At 48.6% G+C, this 20,788-nt stretch overlaps 1 protein-coding gene across 2 annotated transcripts in view; it reads left to right on the plus strand.

Annotated features, from left to right (window-relative positions):
* Window positions 1-573: 573 nt before the first annotated feature.
* syt1a (synaptotagmin Ia) overlaps window positions 574-20,788 on the plus strand; it is a 651,724-nt gene continuing 631,509 nt past the window's right edge. Inside the window, exon 1 of one of the 2 annotated variants that reach the window (XM_086009557.1) lies at window positions 574-944. The gene's annotated coding sequence lies outside the window, so the exon portion shown is untranslated. The remainder of the gene's footprint in view (window positions 945-20,788) is intronic. The other variant, XM_086009558.1, reaches the window with a different exon arrangement.

Consider the following 20,788-nt stretch of genomic DNA (forward strand, 5'->3'; position numbering starts at 1 on the left):
CTCCTCGCCCTCTCCCCTCCTTCCCTCTCCTCCCCTCCTCTCCTCCCTCACCTCCCCTCCACCTCCCCTCCCCTCTCCCCTCCTCCCCTCTCCTCCCCTCCCCTCTCCTCCCCTCTCCCCTCCTTCCCTCTCCTCCCCTCCCCTCTCCTCCCCTCCCCTCTCCTCCCCTCTCCCCTCCTTCCCTCTCCTCCCCTCCCCCTCTCCCCTCCTCCCTCTCTCCCCTCCTCCCCTCCCCTCTCCTCCTCCCCTCCCCTCTCCCCTCCTCCCTCTCCTCCTCCCTCCCCTCTCCTCCCCTCCCCTCCCCTCTCCTCCCCTCTCCCCTCTCCTCCACGCCCCCTCGACTACCAATGATATCACTGATTGGAAATGTTCCCCTTCTCGCACTCGTTTGGGTCTTTCTGATATTATTTGTGTGCTACATTATTTATGGTACTGAGACCCTCTGGGGAAATCATGTCACAGAACTCTCCACACACACATAGTCGGCAGACTGGAGCACTCCTCTCTGCTGGGAGAACAAGGCATCTTTTCCTATCTGGTTATACGACCCCGATTGCCACTTGCCGGAACTCTCTCAAATGTGGAGATGGGAAGATGAAATAAAAGAGGTCCTCTCTGTTTATTGCTGCTACATTACATATGCGAAGCAGCATCTTCCCTGTGTCCAATCAGACACAAGGACTCAGTGATGCAGTGGTCTCTCACTGGAGGGATTCCTGAGAAGCTGCAATGTGTTGGTGCTGTGTTCAACAGTCTGTGCCCCCCTCGCCTCGCTCACATTATCTATAAAGCCACTTGCTCTCAAGAGGAGCAGGCTGACTGAGTTGTACTCTCACTAGGAGAAGCCACAAAAAAAAGTGTTTTCCTCTTCTGCCTCCCTATTTCCCAGAAACCCACAGCTCAATAGATTTTCTCATTTAAAAAAAAGAGGACATTCGTTTCAGGTAAGGCAATGTTGTGTTCTTATTCCGCAGTGCTGGGCTGGCTGTGAATGCTGGAAATGCAGCTATTAGGAAGCCTATTGTGTGTGTGTGTATGTGTGGGTGGGGGTTTAATTAGTGCTCACGTTCTGAATAGAGGCAAGCGTGCCAGTTGAGCTGGCTGGATTCTGTCAGGAAGAGGACAGCTATCTCCAGTAGTATTCATCCAGAATGATTGAGACACACTCGAGGAAGGGAGGGAGGGAGGGAGGGAGAGAGGCGCTTCTCACTGAAGCCAGAATGTGGCCAGAAAGTTGAGGTGGATGCGAGGACTATCAGCCCAGAGTGTGGGGAGACAGCAATCGGCAGAGTGCACACCCGGGCTCCAGATGTTTGAGTTGGCATCGCCACTTTTTGATGAGGGCGACAATGCAATCCTTTTATTTGGCTTGGTTTGGGTGTTCTGGCTTTCACCTGGAAGGTGGTGTCTGGCTCTGCGTTGGGTTCGAAGACTGTGATCGGGAAACGGTGGCAATGCCATTACCCCTGAGCGTTGTTTCTCTCTCCCCCCACACTCTCAGTGGGAGCGGACACCCAGCTCAGTTAAGAGTCAGTGTGCAGGTGTAACCCAATTTTCCATTGGTTTCAATAAACGTGAATACTTTTTTAAAAAACAAATATATTCCAGGCTGATGGTGTGTTTGGCAAATTGAAAGAGGCATTGCGAGTGGTTTCCGACAGCCTGCAATTCAATCGGCGTTTACTACCTCTGGTCAGAGTGATTGCTGTCAGATGGGGGGGAAGCAGAGAAGGAAATCTCGGGCGAACGCCGCTGGATAAAAAAAGGTTCGCAAATACTGTCCTAAATGGGCAGAAATCATTTGGCCAGAACCTGCAGACAGATGTCGCCTCCAGGAACAAATCCTTTGCTTTGCCTGCCAAGGGACATGTTAGCCTTCATCTCCTTTATTTATTATCCATCCAGTGGCCGGGAAACAGTTACAAAGCTGAATTTAATTCGGACTCTCGGCGTTGGGTTTCAGGGGGGGGGGGAAAGGGGGTGAATTCTGAACACAGGAGGGGTCTGTGCGGAAGGTCAAAGATGTTTTCTTACTGATAGCATCATGTCATCTGTCTGCCTAGACTATGTGACTTATACATATTTATACACTGATTTATTGCCCCAGCTTCGATTTCATTACCCCACCTGACAGGCGTGGGCTCCTCAACCTCGGCACAGCGACATCACCAAACAAATAGCACCGACACCAAACAGAGTCTGCACAAATATCCCTAGCACAAGTCAGGAGAAGACAGCGGCGGTACAAAGGAAGCGGGGCGGCAGTAAAATCAGCTGCCCATTGTACTGAGCAGAGCCTGGACAGTGGGGCAGGCAACCGGATGGCCAAGACCTGAGGTCTGCACCAGCCTTAAGCTGGAACTTTAGCGAGATCCTCCGCGGTGAATGCAAAGTGCATTTGCACGAAGTTATGGATGTGGAGACCAGACCTCGAGCGGAATATTAACCCTTCTGCGATTCGGGTTCATTCCGGAAAGTGTAACTTTCTTAAAATCTGCAATAAATCCTGGGTAGCAAACATTGTGGGGGAGGGAGCTTTCGAAATAAGCCAGGGCTTTCAAAGAGCAACTGGGGTGGAGTTTTTTTTAACAATTCCTCCGATGTCTTGCGACAAGGGAGTAATTTTGACTCTGTGCCATAGTGTAAAACGGGCGACAGCGAGTCGGCAGCTCCTGGTCGGCACTGGGTATCAGACAGTGCAGGAACCAGAAACAAAAACCATGCTTAACTTAAGGCACGCACGCTGCAGGGGGAGGCTGAAGAGGCTGGTTTGATTCAGGGGTAGAGGGGGGCTCAGGGCGGGAGGGGGGAGACTTTGCTGAAGATTCTGAAGGGGGTTGGGTGAATTAAACCTGGATTATTTGTTCAACATTACTGACAGGCTCAAGAAACAAGAGGCACAGGCTAAGGCTGTAAGAGGGAAAGAACACAGACAGCTCAGACTGAACTACTTTAGAGGACAGATGGTAAATGTATGGGTTGGACTGCATGGGGATTTAGAATGATGCGGGGGTTCGGGGGTTAAATTAGCAGGACAGGTTGCTCAAACTTGACTTGTATTCCCCTTGAGTTTAGAAGGTTGAGGGCTGATCTGATCGAGGTGTTTAAAATGTTAAAAGGGATTCGATGGGGTAGATACGGAGAAATTATTTTCTCTGGCGGGGGAATCGAGAAAGAGGGGGACACGATCTTAAAAATCGAGCTCTGCCGTTTAGGAGCGAAATCAGGAAGTACTTTTCACACAAAATCTGGAACTCTCTCTTCCCACAAAAGGCTGTGGATGCTGGATGTATTTTCAGGTAGATTCTGAGTGAGATCCTGAGGAATAGAACGTTTCTCGATTCAATATTCAACCCCGATTTTAACCCAACGCCCCCTCGGCGAGAATGGGGGAGCCTTTTGGCTGCAGGCGCGTTATACGCACCGCCTGGTGTTGACTTAATTGGAGCCTCAAATCAGGCGGGGGTGTAAATCGGGAATCCGACTCAAACCTGGTGCGTCGGGTTAAAATCGGGACTATTCCTTGCAAATAAATCCTCTTTAGTTGCTGCTGGCAGTACCACAATTGCCTCACATTAAAAAACATTCTTCATTTTGTGTTGGACATGAGAATTAGGAGCAGGAGTCGGCCATTCGGCCCTCGAGTCTGCTCCGCCATTCAATAAGATCATGGCTGATCTTCTACCACATCTCCACTTTCCCCGCCCAATCCTCATATCCCTTGATTCCCTTAATATCAAAAAATCTATCGATCTTGGCCTTGAATATACTCAACGACTGAGCCTCCACAGCCCTCTGGGGCAGAGAATTCCAAAGATTCACCACCCTCTGAGTGAAGAAATTCCTCCTCATCTCAGTCCTAAATGGCCGACCCCTTATTCTGAGACTGTGACCCCTGGTTCTAGACTCGCCAGTCAGGGGAAACAGCCTCTCAACATCTACCCTGTCAATCCCCCTCAGAATCTTGTATGTTTCAGTGAGATCACCTCTCATTCTTCTAAACTCCAGAGAGTATCGGCCCAATCTACTCAATCTCTCCTCATAGGACAGTCCTCTCATCCCAGGAACCAATCTAGTGAACCTTTGTTGCACCGCCTCCAAGGCAAGTAATTTATTATTTTATTTTAATAGGAACCTTTTTCCGACTGGAATGTTCCAAAGTGCCCTAACAGTTAAACTGTGTGAGGGTTACGTCATTGGGTGGGAGGCTTGTGGAAAATCCATTTCTACATCTGAAACTTGCACAGAAACTAACCACCAAGTGATTAAAATATGAATTCAATCTTGTTGCCATAAAACACATCCGAGATATCTAATGAGTTTCTTTCGACTCGTGCAGCATGCACTCAAATCAGAATAATGTTGACAAAAGTATCTGTCATCTCTGACTCTTTCCCTAGTTACTAATTTCCTCTTACACCAATTATTTCTCACTCGGGTAGCAGCAAGGTGCCAGTCTTCCACATTGACTCAAAAGGTTGGTACATTTTCAAATATTTTTGGTAACATTCAGTTTTATGCAGCCAAATGAACTCCTGCATAGATATTCATACATAACATTTGGCGGGCATCCATGAGCTCAGTTCCAGATTTATTCCACCTTGATTGCTCCAACATGCATGGGTGCACGGGAGAATTAACTTGGGTTGAATGAATCGACGGGTGGGGTGGATAGAAGAGTGGAGAGGTCAAGGGTGGATGGGTTGGCAGGTGGATAGATGGCTTAATGATGGATAGTTGGGTGGACAGATGGTTTGATGGGTGAGTGTATGGGTGAATGGATAGATGGGTGGGTGTGCGGATTGACCAGTGGATGTGTGGGTGGATGGATGAACTAGCGATGTATTTCTCTTCTTATAGGTTAAGAGTAAAAAAATCATAGATTTTGCCTCTTTAATCCAAAATTGGTCCATTTACTATACTGATAGAATAAAATATAAATCAAAATATAAAGAGTGTTAATATGCCCAACATTATTCAACACAAATGGAAGCGAGTGCTACCATTGAATTCATGTGAAAGCAGGCAATGATTGTCTGCCTGGTAGTTGCCCTATAGCTGCATTAGGTCCCAAGTAATAAAAATGATGTAGAGGCACAGGAGAGGGTGCAAAAAAGATTTATTAGGATGATACCAGAACGGAGAGGTTATACCTGTCAGGAAAGATTGAACAGGCTGGGGTTCTTTTCTCTAGAAAAGAGGAGACTGAGGGGTAACCTGATAGAGGTCTTCAAGATTATGAAAGGATTGGACAGGGTAGACGTAGAGAAGATGTTTCCACTTGCAGGGATGACCGGAGCTAGAGGCCATAAATATAAGATAGTCACTAATAAATCCAATGGAGAATTCAGGAGAAACTTCTTTACCCAGAGAGTGGTGAGAATGTGGAACTCGCTACCACAGGGAGTGGTTGAAGCGGATAGCAGAGATGTATTTAAGCCAGGTAAACACATGAGAGAGACAGGAATAGAAGGATGTGTTGATGGGGTGAGATGGAGAGGGGAAGGAGGAAGCTCGTGTGGAGCATAAACACTGGCATCGACCAGTTGTGCCAAATGTTTCTGTGCTGTAAATACTCTGTAATACGTTGCACAACCTCAAACATGCCAGCTTGAAACAATCAATTCAACCGTAAAGACAATTCTAGTATGAAGTTGTATATTATTCAGAAGTAAGTCTGAATATTTTATACTGGGGACCTGGATTTGGCGGTTCCTTTTTTGATATGTTTTATCATGACGTATACATGCGTCTATCGTTCTTCACCGTAAGTGTCAAAGGGAATAGTTTGCGGACACATTTGCAGATGCACAAAAAAAACCTAGTTATTGTGTGATGAAGCTTTGTTTATATCAAACAAGTGGAACGTAAAATGTAAAACTCAGTTCCTAAAGGTGTAACAGATGCTCCGTGTTATTAATAGCTCTTTTGGACGAGGATCAGGAGTCCGGGGCACCTCTTAATAGGCTCGCAAAAGTTTCCTTTAACCCTGGCTTTTTAAAGCTTTGTGACTCGGTCAACCAGATCAAACGTGCGCTGACAGCTGTCTGGTGCAGGAGAGAAAAATCTGCTTTGTGTTTTCAGGAATGTAATATCTGCATGTTCTTGTGTGAAGCTACTGATGGTTTGTCTCCTAAGAGTTGTAAGTATAACACATGGTAATTGAGTCTCCATATCTAGATTTGCCTTTCCCTTGATGTCTCTGGTAAACAAGCCATTAAAGCTGGATCAAGTTCTTGCTGCTCAGAATCTTTATTTGATTGTGTCTCTGCTTATTATTCAATTCTTTTTTTTTAATTTTGAGAACTGTTTATCCTTGACTTACCGTCCTTCACTTTAGCACAGTGACTGCATTCCCACCTCATGAACCTCGAAGGCAGAGGGTTAGCAAACCCACTCTCTATAGTCCATGTGAGTGCAGACCAGATCAAAGCTCTGGGTTGACATCCAGTGAGATACTTGTGGCTGTTGGTGGGTGCCCCTGATTGTATGGGTTGTGGGAGCCCATAAAATCCTCCCGCAGTATAGGACAACCCCCCCCCCACTAAAGGTGGTTAAGGCCATGGAGGGAAGCACTCATGTCACGGCCTGTTAATCAGCCTGCAAATGCTTCCATATTCACCAAGGGCTTCATCCCGAGAGTGCATTGAAAGAAAGACTTGTATTTCTATAGCGCCTTTCATGACCTTGGAACATCCCAAAGGACTTTACAGTCAATGAAGTACTTTTGAAGTGTAGTCACTGTTGTAATGTAGGAAACGCAGCAGACAATTTGCGCACAGCAAGCTCCCACAAACAGCAAAACCAGATCATCTGTTTCAGTGATGTTGATTGAGGGATAAATATTGGCCCCAGGACACTGGGGATAACTCCCCTGCACTTTTTCGAAATAGTGCCGTGGGATCTTTTACATCCACCTGCAAGGGCAGACAGGGCCTCGGTTTAATGTCTCATCCGACAGTGCAGCGCTCCCTCAGCACTGCACTGGGTGTGTCAGCCTGGATTTTTGTGCTCAAGTTTCTGGAGTGGGACTTGAACCCACAACCTTCTGTCTCAGAGGTGAGAAAGAGTGCTGCCCACTGTGCAACAGCTGAATTTTTAAAAAATGAGAAATTTTAGCACAGGAAGAGGCCATTCGGCCCTTGTTGCTGGCGTTGAATTTATGTCCCTCCCAAGGGCAGATTTTACAGCTTTATCCCTGTGCCCTTTTTAACCTTTTTAAGGTAATTGGCCGATATATTTTTGAATGCTGTAATCAACTTAGCATCCATTGCCCCTTCTGGCAAAGCATTTCACAATCTGATAACCCTCCATGAAAATGTTTCCTTCTAATTTCCCTTTGCGCATCTAATGCTTACCTTGGGATGACGGAATCTCCTCACTCACTCCTACCCTCCCGCCATTGGTGGCCGTGCTTTCAGCTGTTTAGGTCCTGAGCTCTGGAATATCCTCCCTAAACCTTTCTGCATCTCTCCCTCTATCTCCTCCTTTAAGACCCTCCTTATGACCTCCCTGTTCGACCAAGCTTTGGGTCACCTGTCCTAATGTCTCCTCCTTTGGCTCGGGGTCACATTTGTTGCCTGATAACGTTCCTGCAAAGCACCACGGGACACTTTTCTAAGTTGAAGGCGCTATGTAAATACAAGTGGTTGTTGTTGTACTTGCCTACCAATAGAAACAATTCAAGTTAATAACCTTGTTTATTCCTATTATGACTTAGAATGCCTCTATCATTATCCACCCCTCGATCTTCTCAGTTTGTGACTGGTGAGCATGTCTGCTGAGAGATACTCCCAGTTATGATTGACAGGCTCATGTGACAAGCTCATACATCCCACTGCGGTGGTCGGTGGGCTAGGAGGACGGGCACCTTTCTGTCTCATGTTTATCACCCTCTGGTTTGGAAAACTCAACTGTTTGCAGCTGTAGTATCTTCTCTTCTTCTCAGGCAGTCCCTCGGAACCGAGGATGACTTGTTTCCACATTAAAAATGAGTTCTCAGGTGACTGATGAGTCCAATGCGGGACCGACAGTCTCTGTCACAGGTGGGGCAGACGGTGGTTGAAGGGGCGGGTGGGTGGGGTGCTTGGGTTGACGTGCGCTCCTTGCGCTTGGCTTCCGCTTGCTCCCGGCGAAGAGACGCGAGGTGTTCGGCTCCTTCCTGGATGCTTCTCCTCCACTTTGTGCGGTCTTGGGCCAGGGATTCCCAGGTGTCGATGGGGATGTTGCACTTTTTCAAGGAGGCTTTGAAGGTGTCCTTGAAGCGTTTCCTCTGCCCATCTGGGGCTCTCTTGCCGTGTCGGAGCTCCGAGTAGAGCATTAGTTTTGGGAGTCTTGTTGCAGCTGTAGTATGCAAACCCCATGACAGTCAAGGATACAGAAAGCCAATGGTATTAAAAGCCAACTTGGATGTTCGTTCTGTCCTGATTACATTCTGTTCGAAAATGTAACTTGGCGAAATGGTTAATTACAGATGGTTAATCACAAGTGTGCTTAAAACTAGTTCTGAGGTGTCATCTGTGCTGTGAAGTCAAAATTTATGCAGAATTAAAGCACCGTGAAAGCTGTGATATCTGGGAAAAAAAAGACCAAGAAACTAGGTCAATCCTTCTTGCATTATCATAAAAGCATCATTTTAGTTTCAACTTCTTTTCTCTCACATTGGGGCTCTCGACCTACTGCTTGGACGGACATCAATGTTGCCAGAGGATGGTAGAATTCAAATGGGGTGAGTCGGAATAACGATAGATATCTTACCCCTGTGATTCAATATTTTGCTTCGGTGTCATGTCAGCCATGGCTCGGTGGGCAGCACTCTCTCTCACCTCTGAGTCAGAAGGTTGTGGGTTCATAGTCCCACTCCAGAGACTTGAGCACGCTAAAGCTAGGCTGATACTCCAGTGCAGTGCTGAGGGAGCGCCGCACTGTCGGAGGTGCCGTCTTTTGGATAAGGCGTTAAACCGAGAGCCCCGTCTGCTCTCTCAGGTGGACGTAAAAGATCCCACGGCACCATTTCGAAGAAGAGCAGGGGGAGTTCTCCCCGGTGTCCTGGTCAATATTTATCCCTCAACCAACATCACTAAAAAAAAACAGATGATCTAATCATTATCACATTGCTGTTTGTGGGAGCTTGCTGTGCGCATTTTGGCTGTTGCCTTTCCTACATTAAAACAGCGACTACACTTCAAAAATTACTTCATTGGCTGTAATGCGTTTTGAAACATCTGGTGGTCATGAAAGGCGCTATATAAATGCAAGACTTTCTTCCTTGTCAGAATGCAAGTTCTAATAGACCTGTTGTGTTTTTCCAGAGTTTTCTGTTTTTATTTTACATTTTTTGTATTTGCAATTTTGGTTTCCTTTTTAATTCAACACTAATTTAGTCCTCTCACTCAAGAGAGCCACAGGCTGATATAGGAAATGGAAGTGCTCTACTTGTACAGTTTGAGGGGCTCTTCTGAAGGACTGATTAAGCTGCATTGTGTAGGGCAATGTACAAGGGATTTGACCCAGCATCTAGCCTATTATAAAAAGTGCAAATGTTCCATTACCTGAAATAAGCAACTTGAGCAACCACTTAGAGCCATTTTAAAAACCGAGTGGTCTGAAAGTATTTACACAGGAACAGGAGGAGGTCATTCAGCCTCTCGAGTCTGTTACACAGGAACAGGAGGAGGTCATTCAGCCTCTCGAGCCTGTTACGCAGGAACAGGAGGAGGTCATTCAGCCTCTCGAGCTTATTACACAGGAACAGGAGGAGATCTTTCAGCCACTCGAGCCTGTTACACAGGAACAGGAGGAGGTCATTCAGCCTCTCGAGCTTATTACACAGGAACAGGAGGAGATCATTCAGCCTCTCGAGCCTGTTACACAGGAACAGGAGGAGGTCTTTCAGCCTCTCGAGCTTATTACACAGGAACAGGAGGAGATCATTCAGCCACTCGAGCCTGTTATACAGGAACAGGAGGAGGTCTTTCAGCCTCTCGAGCTTATTACACAGGAACAGGAGGAGATCATTCAGCCACTCGAACCTGTTACATAGGAACAGGAGGAGGTCATTCAGCCTCTCAAGCCTGTTACGCAGGAACAGGAGGAGCCCATTCAGCCCCTCGAGCCTGTTACACAGGAACAGGAGGAGGTCATTCAGCCTCTCGAACCTGTAACACAGGAACAGGAGGAGGTCATTCAGCCCCCTTGAGCCTGTTACACAGGAACAGGAGGAGGCCATTCAGCCTCTCGAGGCTGTTACACAGGAACAGGAGGAGACCATTCAGCCTCTCAAGCCTGTTACGCAGGATCAGGAGGAGGCCATTCAGCCCCTCGAGCCTGTTACATAGAAACAGGAAGAGGTCATTCAGCCCCTCGAGCCTGTTACATAGAAACAGGAGAAGGCCATTCAGCTCCTCGAGCCTGTTACATAGGAACAGGAGGAGGCCACTCAGCTTCGCGAGCCTGTTGCTTAGGAACAGGAGGGGGCCATTCAGCCTCTCAAGCCTGTAACACAGGAACAGGAGTAGGCCATTCAGCCTCTTGAGCCTGTTACATAGGAACAGGAGGAGGCCATTCAGCCTCTCGAGCCTGTCACACAGGGACAGGAGTAGGCCATTCAGCCCCCTCGAGTCTGTTACATTAGGAACAGGAGGAGGCCATTCAGCCTCTCGAGCCTGTTACATAGAAACAGGAGGAGGCCATTCAGCCTCTCGAGCCTGTTACACAGGAACAGGAGGAGGCCGTTCAGCTTCTCGAGCCTGTTACACAGGAACAGGAGGAGGTCTTTCAGCCTCTCGAGCTTATTACACAGGAACAGGAGGAGATCATTCAGCCACTCGAGCCTGTTACACAGGAACAGGAGGAGGTCTTTCAGCCACTCGAACCTGTTACATAGGAACAGGAGGAGGTCATTCAGCCTCTCAAGCCTGTTACGCAGGAACAGGAGGAGCCCATTCAGCCCCTCGAGCCTGTTACACAGGAACAGGAGGAGGTCATTCAGCCTCTCGAGCCTGTAACACAGGAACAGGAGGAGGTCATTCAGCCCCCTTGAGCCTGTTACACAGGAACAGGAGGAGGCCATTCAGCCTCTCGAGGCTGTTACACAGGAACAGGAGGAGACCATTCAGCCTCTCAAGCCTGTTACGCAGGATCAGGAGGAGGCCATTCAGCCCCTCGAGCCTGTTACATAGAAACAGGAAGAGGTCATTCAGCCCCTCGAGCCTGTTACATAGAAACAGGAGGAGGCCATTCAGCTCCTCGAGCCTGTTACATAGGAACAGGAGGAGGCCACTCAGCTTCGCAAGCCTGTTGCTTAGGAACAGGAGGGGGCCATTCAGCCTCTCAAGCCTGTAACACAGGAACAGGAGTAGGCCATTCAGCCTCTTGAGCCTGTTACATTAGGAACAGGAGGAGGCCATTCAGCCTCTCGAGCCTGTTACACAGGAACAGGAGGAGGCCGTTCAGCTTCTCGAGCCTGTTACACAGGAACAGGAGGAGGCCGTTCAGCTTCTCGAGCCTGTTGCACAGGAACAGGAGGAGGTCATTCAGCCCCTCGAGCCTGTTACACGGGAACAGGAGGAGGCCATTCAGCCTCTCGAGCCTGTAGCACAGGAACAGGAGGAGTTCATTCAGCTTCTCGAGCCAGCTCCATCCTTCAATTAGATCATGGCTAATCTGTATCTCAACTCCATTTACCCACTTTTGATCCATATCCCTTGATACCCTTGCCTAATGAAGACTTGCCTCTTTCATATTTTTCTTTATATTGCCCTTGTAATGTAAAGTTACTTAGAGGGAAATTTTCCGCGGTTCAGTGGGTGCGATCGGTGGTGGGTTGGGTGGGAAAGTGTTTTTTTTTACAACGGGTCGGGACCCCGCTGTCAACCCACCGGCATGTGCCTTTACCAAATGTCGGGTCGATCAGCACTGACAGACCCGATGCAGCGGCGGGGGAGGCAATTCAGGTCATTATGAGCTTGTTAACAGAGGATTAACAACAATTTTGAGCTCTCCTTTAGAATTTACCAGCTCGCCAACAGGGTCCATGCTGCTCAGGGACCATGTCTGATATGCTGGGCGGGAGTTGAATGGCCATGGAATCATTTCATTACTTGACAGCTTGAAATGTGCTATAAAAGCTCCCATCTCACAGCTGTTCACTTTCCAAGCTCAGAAGCTGTTGCTTACTGCATTTGGAAGACTGATTGAGCTTTATGCAGGTTGTGAGTGTTTGGAGTAAACTCTCTATCCAATGTCACCTCATTGGAACAATCTCTCCCACCATTGACAGATCGTTTCTGTCATCTCAACCTCACCTGCCATCTATCCCATCAGCATGGATACAGTTTATACTCTCTCACCTTGGTCCTCAGAATCTGACCACGATCAGCCACAACAACAGCATCACCGGGCACACCAGCAACACCAACAACAACACCAACCTTCTCCGCAATCACCTGATGCTGCACAGGACAGAGGGCATCAGCACCCGACCACATTGCTGCCCGGAAGGTCAGGGATGGCCTCACCATGGCCCGATTTACTTCACTTGACGCTGCACACCCTGGCTGCCACATGATGCACCAGGTTGGCACCATCCCACACCAACACCATAAAGCATCCCTACAATGCCTAAGCCATTGCCTTCACACTCATCAGCATTGTGGGGGGTGCTGTTATGTCTCACCATTCACTGCAACTCACTAAGCCACTTCCAAAGGTGCACACAAATCTGTCCAAGAACGCAAAGTGTTGAAAGTAAAGATTTCAATGTTTGACAGCACAGTAACAGAAACTTCACATGAACATTGGCTAAAATACACAAGTGGCTACCCTTGTGTGTTGTTAGTTGGTATGATTGGACTAGGATGAGGGTGAATGTGAGGGGTGGCTAGTGAGATGGGGAAGTGATAATGTAGATAGAGAGGGATGGGTGGAGGTGCAAGGTAAGTTGGTGTGAGTAAGGATGTGCAGGAGTAGGGTAGAGAAGGCAGAGTGATGGGGATGTGAGGGGTGGCACAGGAGGATGAGGTTGAGTGTGGCTTTGCAGTAACATTTCGTGATCTACTGAGATCATTGAAAGGTTTGCGCCACTGCAGCCTGGTCCCCCTGACGACATCCCTGCTTGTGTCCTCCTGTGCAATGTGCAACCAGGCTGTGTTGATCTCCTGGGGAGGTCTCCTCCGTCCATGGGAAGGGAAGAGGGCCTCCCTGCGTGCTGTGACTCCCTCCATAAGCATATGGAGGGAGTCATGGGAGAGCCTGGGTGCAGCGTGCACCTCTGTGCAGTGATTGTCAGTGATTGCAGCACCTCAATGCTGTAGAACACTGACAGCACAAATGTCAAAGTAAATTTGCGCATGGTCTCTTTAAGGAAACCGGCTGATGACGTGTCATGATCAGACCCGCTTCCTTCAATTGGCCAGGAAAAGTGCTGGGCGGGGCTTAACAAGCCCAACCGACCTCACCCACCACAGATCTGCCGAGGTAGGGAAAATCGTGGCCTTAGTGTCAACCGTGGCTGACTGGGCGGCACCGTCACCTCTGAATCAGCAGGTTGTGGATTTAAGTCCCGCTCTAGAGACTTGAGCACAAAACCTAAGCTGACACTCCCAGTGCAGTGCTGAGGGAGCGCTGCACTGTCGGAGGTGCCGTCTTTCAGACGTTAAACCGAGGCCCCGTCTGCTCTCTCAGGTGGACATAAAAGATCCCATGGGACTATTTCGAAGAAGAACAGGGGAGTTATCCCCGGTGTCCCGGGGCCAATATTTATCCCTCAATCAACATCATTAAAACAGATCATCTGGTCATTATCACATTGCTGTTTGTGGGCGCTTGCTGTGCACAAATTGGCTGCCGCATTTGCTACATTATAACAAGTGACTACACTTCAAAATTATTTTATTGGCTGTAAAAGGTGCTATATAAATGCAACTTCTTTCTTTTTTTTAATTTTAAATGAAAAATGCCAGAAACAAAGACACGACGGCGCATTCAATTTTCAAAAGTGTTCGTCTCTTTACCTTACCTCATTTATTATAAGAAATGGGGGTCATATTAATGCATTATTCAAGGCTGATTTGCCGCTGTGACACATCCCTCAGCACCTACACAGGGCCGCCTTAGGGAAAGATTCTTCACTCGTTTTCACCTCTTCATCATTAGTGACGTGGGCGTGGGTAGGAAGGGACGATGTTCTCTTTGATGACATCTTCTGTGCAATAGTTACCTCCTGCATCTGGAGAATAAGCAACAACTCAATCACTGAAACTGAGAGAAGGAATCAAGCAGTAGGCGGGCAATTGGTAGGCTATTATCAGCAGCGGGAAGACCGATAACTTGTGCTGGGAAAGACTGACAGTGTTGTTACCCGCCCACCTCTTCTCCTCAGTACGAAACGTTCGACTCCCTTGGCTTGGTAATTACATCTGGCCTGGGCCAGTTCAAACAGGCCGTGATATTGGTTGGGAAAGCTGACAGGAAAAGTGGGAATCTTCCAGAAAGCTCAGTCAATTTTTATCATGCCTCAGCCTATTGTCAATTCTATCAATATTCTACAGATCCCATCCAAATCACACACTGGGGCACCCTGGCTGCAGTGTGCACCATCTACAAGATGCACTGCAGCAACTCGCCAAGGCTGCTTCGACAGCCCCTCCCAAACCCTCGACCTCTTCCGCCTAGAAGGACAAGGGCAGCAGGCGCATGGGAACACCACCACCTCCAAGTTCCCCTCCAAGTCACACACCATCCTGACTTGGAAGTATATCGGCCGTTCCTTCATCATTGCTGGATCAAAATCCTGGAACTCCCTCCCTAACAGCACTGTAGGAGAACCTTCACCACACGGACTGCAGCGGTTCAAGGTGGCTCACCACCACCTTCTCGAGGGCAACTAGGGATGGGCAATAAATGCTGGCCTCGCCAGCGACGCCCACATCCCATAAACGAATAAATATTTTTCTTTAATTCCCCACTGATACAATATTGATGCTCCTTTCGGAGAGAAAACCCAGCCCAAATCTACTGTACCGGTGACAGAAATGCTGGGAAAATGGGGCAGGAAGGTTGACCACTATCTCCGCGCCCAACCTAGATTTTCTAACATAAATAAAAACAGAAAATGCTGGAAATACTCAGCAGGTCAGTCAGCATCTGTGGAGAGAGAAACAGAGTTAACGTTTCAGGTCGATGACCTTTCGTTAGAACTGGAAAAAGCTGGAGATGGAACAGGTTTTTAAGCAAGTGTAGGGTCAGGGAAAGGGGGGAGGGGAGGAAAGAACAATAGGGAAGCTCTGTGATCGATGGAAGGCAGGAGAGATTAAGAGATGGTGCAAGGCAAAAGGAGATGGTAATGGGACAAGTTAAGAAACAAAAGATGAGTCTAGATGAGGTGTAAATGTGAATGGCAGAATGATCAACAGCTGCCATGTGAAAAAATAGGGGCAAAGGTTGTGGTTTGAAATTGTTGAACTCGATGTTGAATCCAGAAGGCTGTAAAAATCAAAAGATGAGGTGCTGTTCCTCGAGCTTACGCTGAGCTTCAGTGGAACAATGCAAGAGGCCGAGGACAGAGAGGTCAGAGTGGGAATGGAGCGGAGAGTTAAAGTGACAGGCGACCGGAAGCTCGGGGTCCCCCTTATGGACTGAACAGAGGTGTTCCGCAAAGTGGTCACCCAATCTGCGTTTGGTCACCCCAATGTAGAGGAGACCACATCGTGAGCAGCGAATACAGTATACTAGATTGCAAGAAATATAAGTAAATCGCTGTTTCACCTGGAAGGGGTGTTTGGGGCCCTGGACAGTGGGAAGGGAGGAGGTAAAAGGGCAGGTGTTGCATCTTCTGCTCTTGCACGGGAAGGTGCCATGGGAAGGGGAGGGGGTGTTGGGGGTGATTGAGGAGTGGGCCAGGGTGTTGCAGAGGGAGCGGTCCCTTCGGAATGCTGAAAGGGGAGGTGAGGGGAAGATACGTTTGGTGGTGGGATCACGCTGGAGGTGGCAGAAATGGCGGAGGATGATCCGTTGAATGTGGAGGCTGGTGGGGTGAAAGGTGAGGACAAGGGGAACCCTATCGTGGTTCAGGGAGGGAGAGGAAGGGGTGAGAGCAGAAGTGCAGGAAATGGAACGGACACGGTTGAGGGGAATCCTCGGGTGAGGGGAAAAGGAAAACATATCGGAAGCACCATTATGGAAGGTGGCATCATCAGAGCAGATGCGACGGAGATGGAGAAACTGGGAGAATGGTATAGAGTCCTTACAGGAAGCGGGGTGGGAGATGGTGTAGTCCAGGTAGCTGTGGGAGTCAGTGGGTTTGTAGTGAATGATTATCAATAGTCTATCCCCAGAAATGGAGACAGAGAAGTCAAGGCAGGGAAGGGAAGAGTCGGAGATGGACCATGTGAAGGTGAGGGAAGGGTGGAAATTGGAAGCAATGTGAATAACATTTTCTAGTTCAGGGCGAGAGCAGGAAACGGGACCAATACAGTCATCAATGTATCGGAAAAAGAGGTGAGGGAGGGGACCTGAGTAGGACTGGAACAAAGAATGTTCCACATATCCCAAAAAAGGCAGGCATAGCTAGGACCCATGCGGGATCCCATAGCAACACCTTTAATTTGGAAGAAGTAGCATAGTGGTTATGTTACTGTTACTGAGCTAGCAATCCAGTGGCCTGGATTAATGATCCAGAGACGTGAGTTCAAATCCCCCCACAGCAGCTGGGGAATTTAAATTCAGGTAATTAAATAAATTTGGGATAAAAAGCTAGTATCAGTCATGGTGACCATGAAACTATCGGATTGTTGTAAAAACCCATCTGGTTCACTAATGTCCTTTAGGGAAGGAAATCTGCCGTCCTTACCTGGCCTGGCCTATATGTGACTCCAGACCCACAGCAATGTGGTTGACTCTTAACTGCCCTCTGAAATGCCCTAGCAAGCCACTCAGTTGTAACAAACCGCTACGAAAAACAATAATAAGAATAAAACTGGATGGACCACCCAGCATCGACCTCAGCACCGGCTACAGTCACTACAATGGCACACCCAGCCCAGTCGACCCTGTAAAGTCCTTCTCACCAACATCTGGGGACTTGTACCAAAATTGGGAGAGCTGTCCCACAGACTAATCAAGCAACAGCCTGACATAGTCATACTCACAGAATCATACCTTTCAGTCAATGTCCCAAACTCCTCCATCACCATCCCTGGGTATGTCCTGTCCCACTAGCAGAACAGACTCACCAGGGGTGGTGGCAGAGTGGTATACAGTCGGGAAGGAGTGGCCCTGGGAGACCTCAACATTGACTCTGGACCCCATGAAATCTCATGGCTTCAGGTCCAGCATGGGCAAGGAAACCTCCTGCTGATTACCACCTACCGCCCTCCCTCAGCTGATGAATCAGCACACCGCCATGTTGAACACCACTTGGAAGAAACACAGAGTAGCAAGGGCACAGAATGTACTCTGGGTGGGGGACTTCAATGTCCATCACCAAGAGTGGCTCGGTAGCAACACTACTGATCGAGCTGGCCGAGTCCTGAAGGGCATAGCTGCCAGTCTGGGCCTGCGACAGGTGGTGAGAGAACCAACATGAGGGATAAACCTACTTGACCTCGTCCTCACCAATCTACCTGTCACAGATGCATCTGTCCATAACAGCATTGGTAGCAGTGACCACTGCACAGTCATTGTGGAGACGAAGTCCCGTCTTCACACTGAGGACACCCTCCATCGTGTTGTGTGGCACTACCACCTGCTAAATGGGATAGATTCAGAACAGATCTAGCAGCTCAAAACTGGGCATCCATGAGGCACTGTGGGCCATCAGCAGCAGCAGAATTGTATTCCACCACAATCTGTAAACTCATGGCCTGGCATATCCCTCACTCTACCATTACCATCAAGCCAGGGGACCAACCCTGGTTCAATAAGGAGTGTAGAAGAGCATACCAGGAGCAGAACCAGGCGTACCTAAAAATGAGGTGCCAGCCTGGAAAAGCTGCAACACAGGACTACATGCATGCTAAAAAGCGGAAGCAGAATGCTATAGACAGGGGTAAGCAATCCCACAATCAACGGATCAGATCAAAGCTCTGCAGTCCTGTCACATCCAGTCGTGAATGGTGGTGGACCATTAAACAACTAACGGGAGGAGGAGGCTCCATGAATATCCCCGTCCTCAATGATGGTGGAGCCCAGCACGTGAGTGCAAAAGACAAGGCTGAAGTGTTTGCGACCATCTTCAGCCAGAAGTGTCGAGTGGAAGATCCATATCGGCTTACTCCTGAGGTCCCCACCATCACAGAAGCCAGTCTTCAGCCAAATCGATTCACTCCACTTGATATCAAGAAATGGCTGAGCGCACTGGATACAGCAAAGGCTATGGGCCCCGACGACATCCCGGCTGTCGTGCTGAAGATTTGTGCTCCAAAACTAGCCGCACCTCTAGCCAAGCTGTTCCAGTACAGCTACAACACTGCCATCTATCGGACAATGTGGAAAACTGCCCAGGTATGTCCTGTTCACAAAAAGCAGGACAAATCCAATTCGGCCAATTACCATCCGATCAGCCTACTCTCAATCATCAGCAAAGTGATGGAAGGTGTCATTGACAGTGCTATAAAGCTGCACTTACTCACCAATAACCTGCTCACTGATGCTCAGTTTGGGTTCCGCCAGAGCCACTCAGCTCCAGACCTCATTACAGCCTTGGTCCAAACATGGACAAAGGAGCTGAATTCCAGAGGTGAAGTGAGAGTGACTGCCCTTGACATCAAGGCAGCATTTGACGAGTGTGGCATCAAGGAGCCCTAATAAAACTGAAGTCAATGGGAATCGGGGAGGGGGGGGAAACTCTCCACTGGCTGGAGTCATACCCAGCACAAAGGAAGATGGTTGTGATGGTTGGAGGTCAATCATCACAGCCGCAGGACATCGCTGCAGGAGTTCCTCAGGGCAGTGTTCGAGGCCCAACCATCTTCAGCTGCTTCATCAATGACCTTCCCTCCAACATAAGGTCAGAAATGGGGATGTTCACTGATGACTGCACAGTGTTCAGTGCCATGTGCAACTCCTCAAATAATGAAGCAGTCCATGCCCGCATGCAACAAGACCTGGACGACATTCAGGCTTGGGCTGATAAGTGGCAGGTAACATTCGTGCCACACAAGTGCCAGGCAATGACGATCTCCAACAAGCAAGAGTCTAACCACCTCCCCTTGACATTCAATGGCATTACCATCACCGAATCCCCCACTATCAACACCTGGGGAGTCACCATTGACCAGAAACTTAACTGGACCAGCCACATAAATACTGTGACAAGGGCAGGTCAAAGGCTGGGTATTCTGTGGTGAGTGTCTCACCTCCTGACTCCCCAAAGCCTTTCCACCATCTACAAGGCACAAGTAAGGAGTGTGATGGCATACTCTCCACTTGCCTGGATGAGTGCAGCTCCAACAACACTCAAGAAGCTCGACACCATCCAGGACAAAGCAGCCCGCTCGATTGGCGCCCCATCCACCAACTTAAACATTCACCACCATCATCTCCGGCGTACCGTGGCTGCAGTGTGTACCATCTACAAGATGCACTGCAGCAACTCGCCAAGGCTTCTTCAGCAGCACCTCCCAAACCCGCGACCTCTTCCACCTAGAAGGACAAGGGCAGCAAGCGCATGGGAGCACCACCACCTCCAAGTTCCCCTCCAAGTCACACACCATCCTGACTTGGAAATATATCGGCCGTTCCTTCATCATTGCTGGATCAAAACACTGGAACTCCCTCCCTAACAGCACTGTAGGAGTACTTTCACCACATGGACTGCAGCGGTTCAAGGTGGCTCACGACCACCTTCTCGAGGGCAACTAGGGATGGGCAATAAATGCTGGCCTCGCCAGCGACGCCCACATCCCATAAACGAATAAATATTTTTCTTCAATTCCCCACTGATACAATATTGATGCTCCTTTCGGAGAGAAAACCCAGCCCAAATCTACTGTATCGGTGACAGAAATGCTGGGAAAATGGGGCAGGAAGGTTGACCACCATCTCCGCACCCAACCTAGATTTTCTAACATAAATAAAAACAGAAAATGCTGGAAATACTCAGCAGGTCAGTCAGCATCTGTGGAGAGAGAAACAGAGTTAACGTTTCAGGTCGATGACCTTTCGTTAGAACTGGAAAAAGCTGGAGATGGAACAGGTTTTTAAGCAAGTGAAGGGGCAGGGAAAGGGGGGAGGGGAGGAAAGAACAATAGGGAAGCTCTGTGATCGATGGAAGGCAGGAGAGATTAAGAGATGGTGCAAGGCAAAAGGAGATGGTAATGGGACAAGTTAAGAAACAAAAGATGAGTCTAGATGAGGTGTAAATGTGAATGGCAGAATGATCAACAGCTGCCATGTGAAAAAATAGGGGCAAAGGTTGTGGTTTGAAATTGTTGAACTCGATGTTGAATCCAGAAGGCTGTAAAAATCAAAAGATGAGGTGCTGTTCCTCGAGCTTACGCTGAGCTTCAGTGGAACAATGCAAGAAGCCGAGGACAGAGAGGTCAGAGTGGGAATGGAGCGGAGATTTAAAGTGACAGGCGACCGGAAGCTCGGGGTCCCCCTTATGGACTGAACAGAGGTGTTCCGCAAAGTGGTCACCCAATCTGCGTTTGGTCACCCCAATGTAGAGGAGACCACATCGTGAGCAGCGAATACAGTATACTAGATTGCAAGAAATATAAGTAAATCGCTGTTTCACCTGGAAGGGGTGTTTGGGGCCCTGGACAGTGGGAAGGGAGGAGGTAAAAGG

The sequence above is a fragment of the Somniosus microcephalus genome, chromosome 16 (assembly GCF_052327205.1).
Source record: "Somniosus microcephalus isolate GS21.2 chromosome 16, FLI_Smic_1.0, whole genome shotgun sequence".
NCBI lineage: Eukaryota > Metazoa > Chordata > Chondrichthyes > Squaliformes > Somniosidae > Somniosus > Somniosus microcephalus.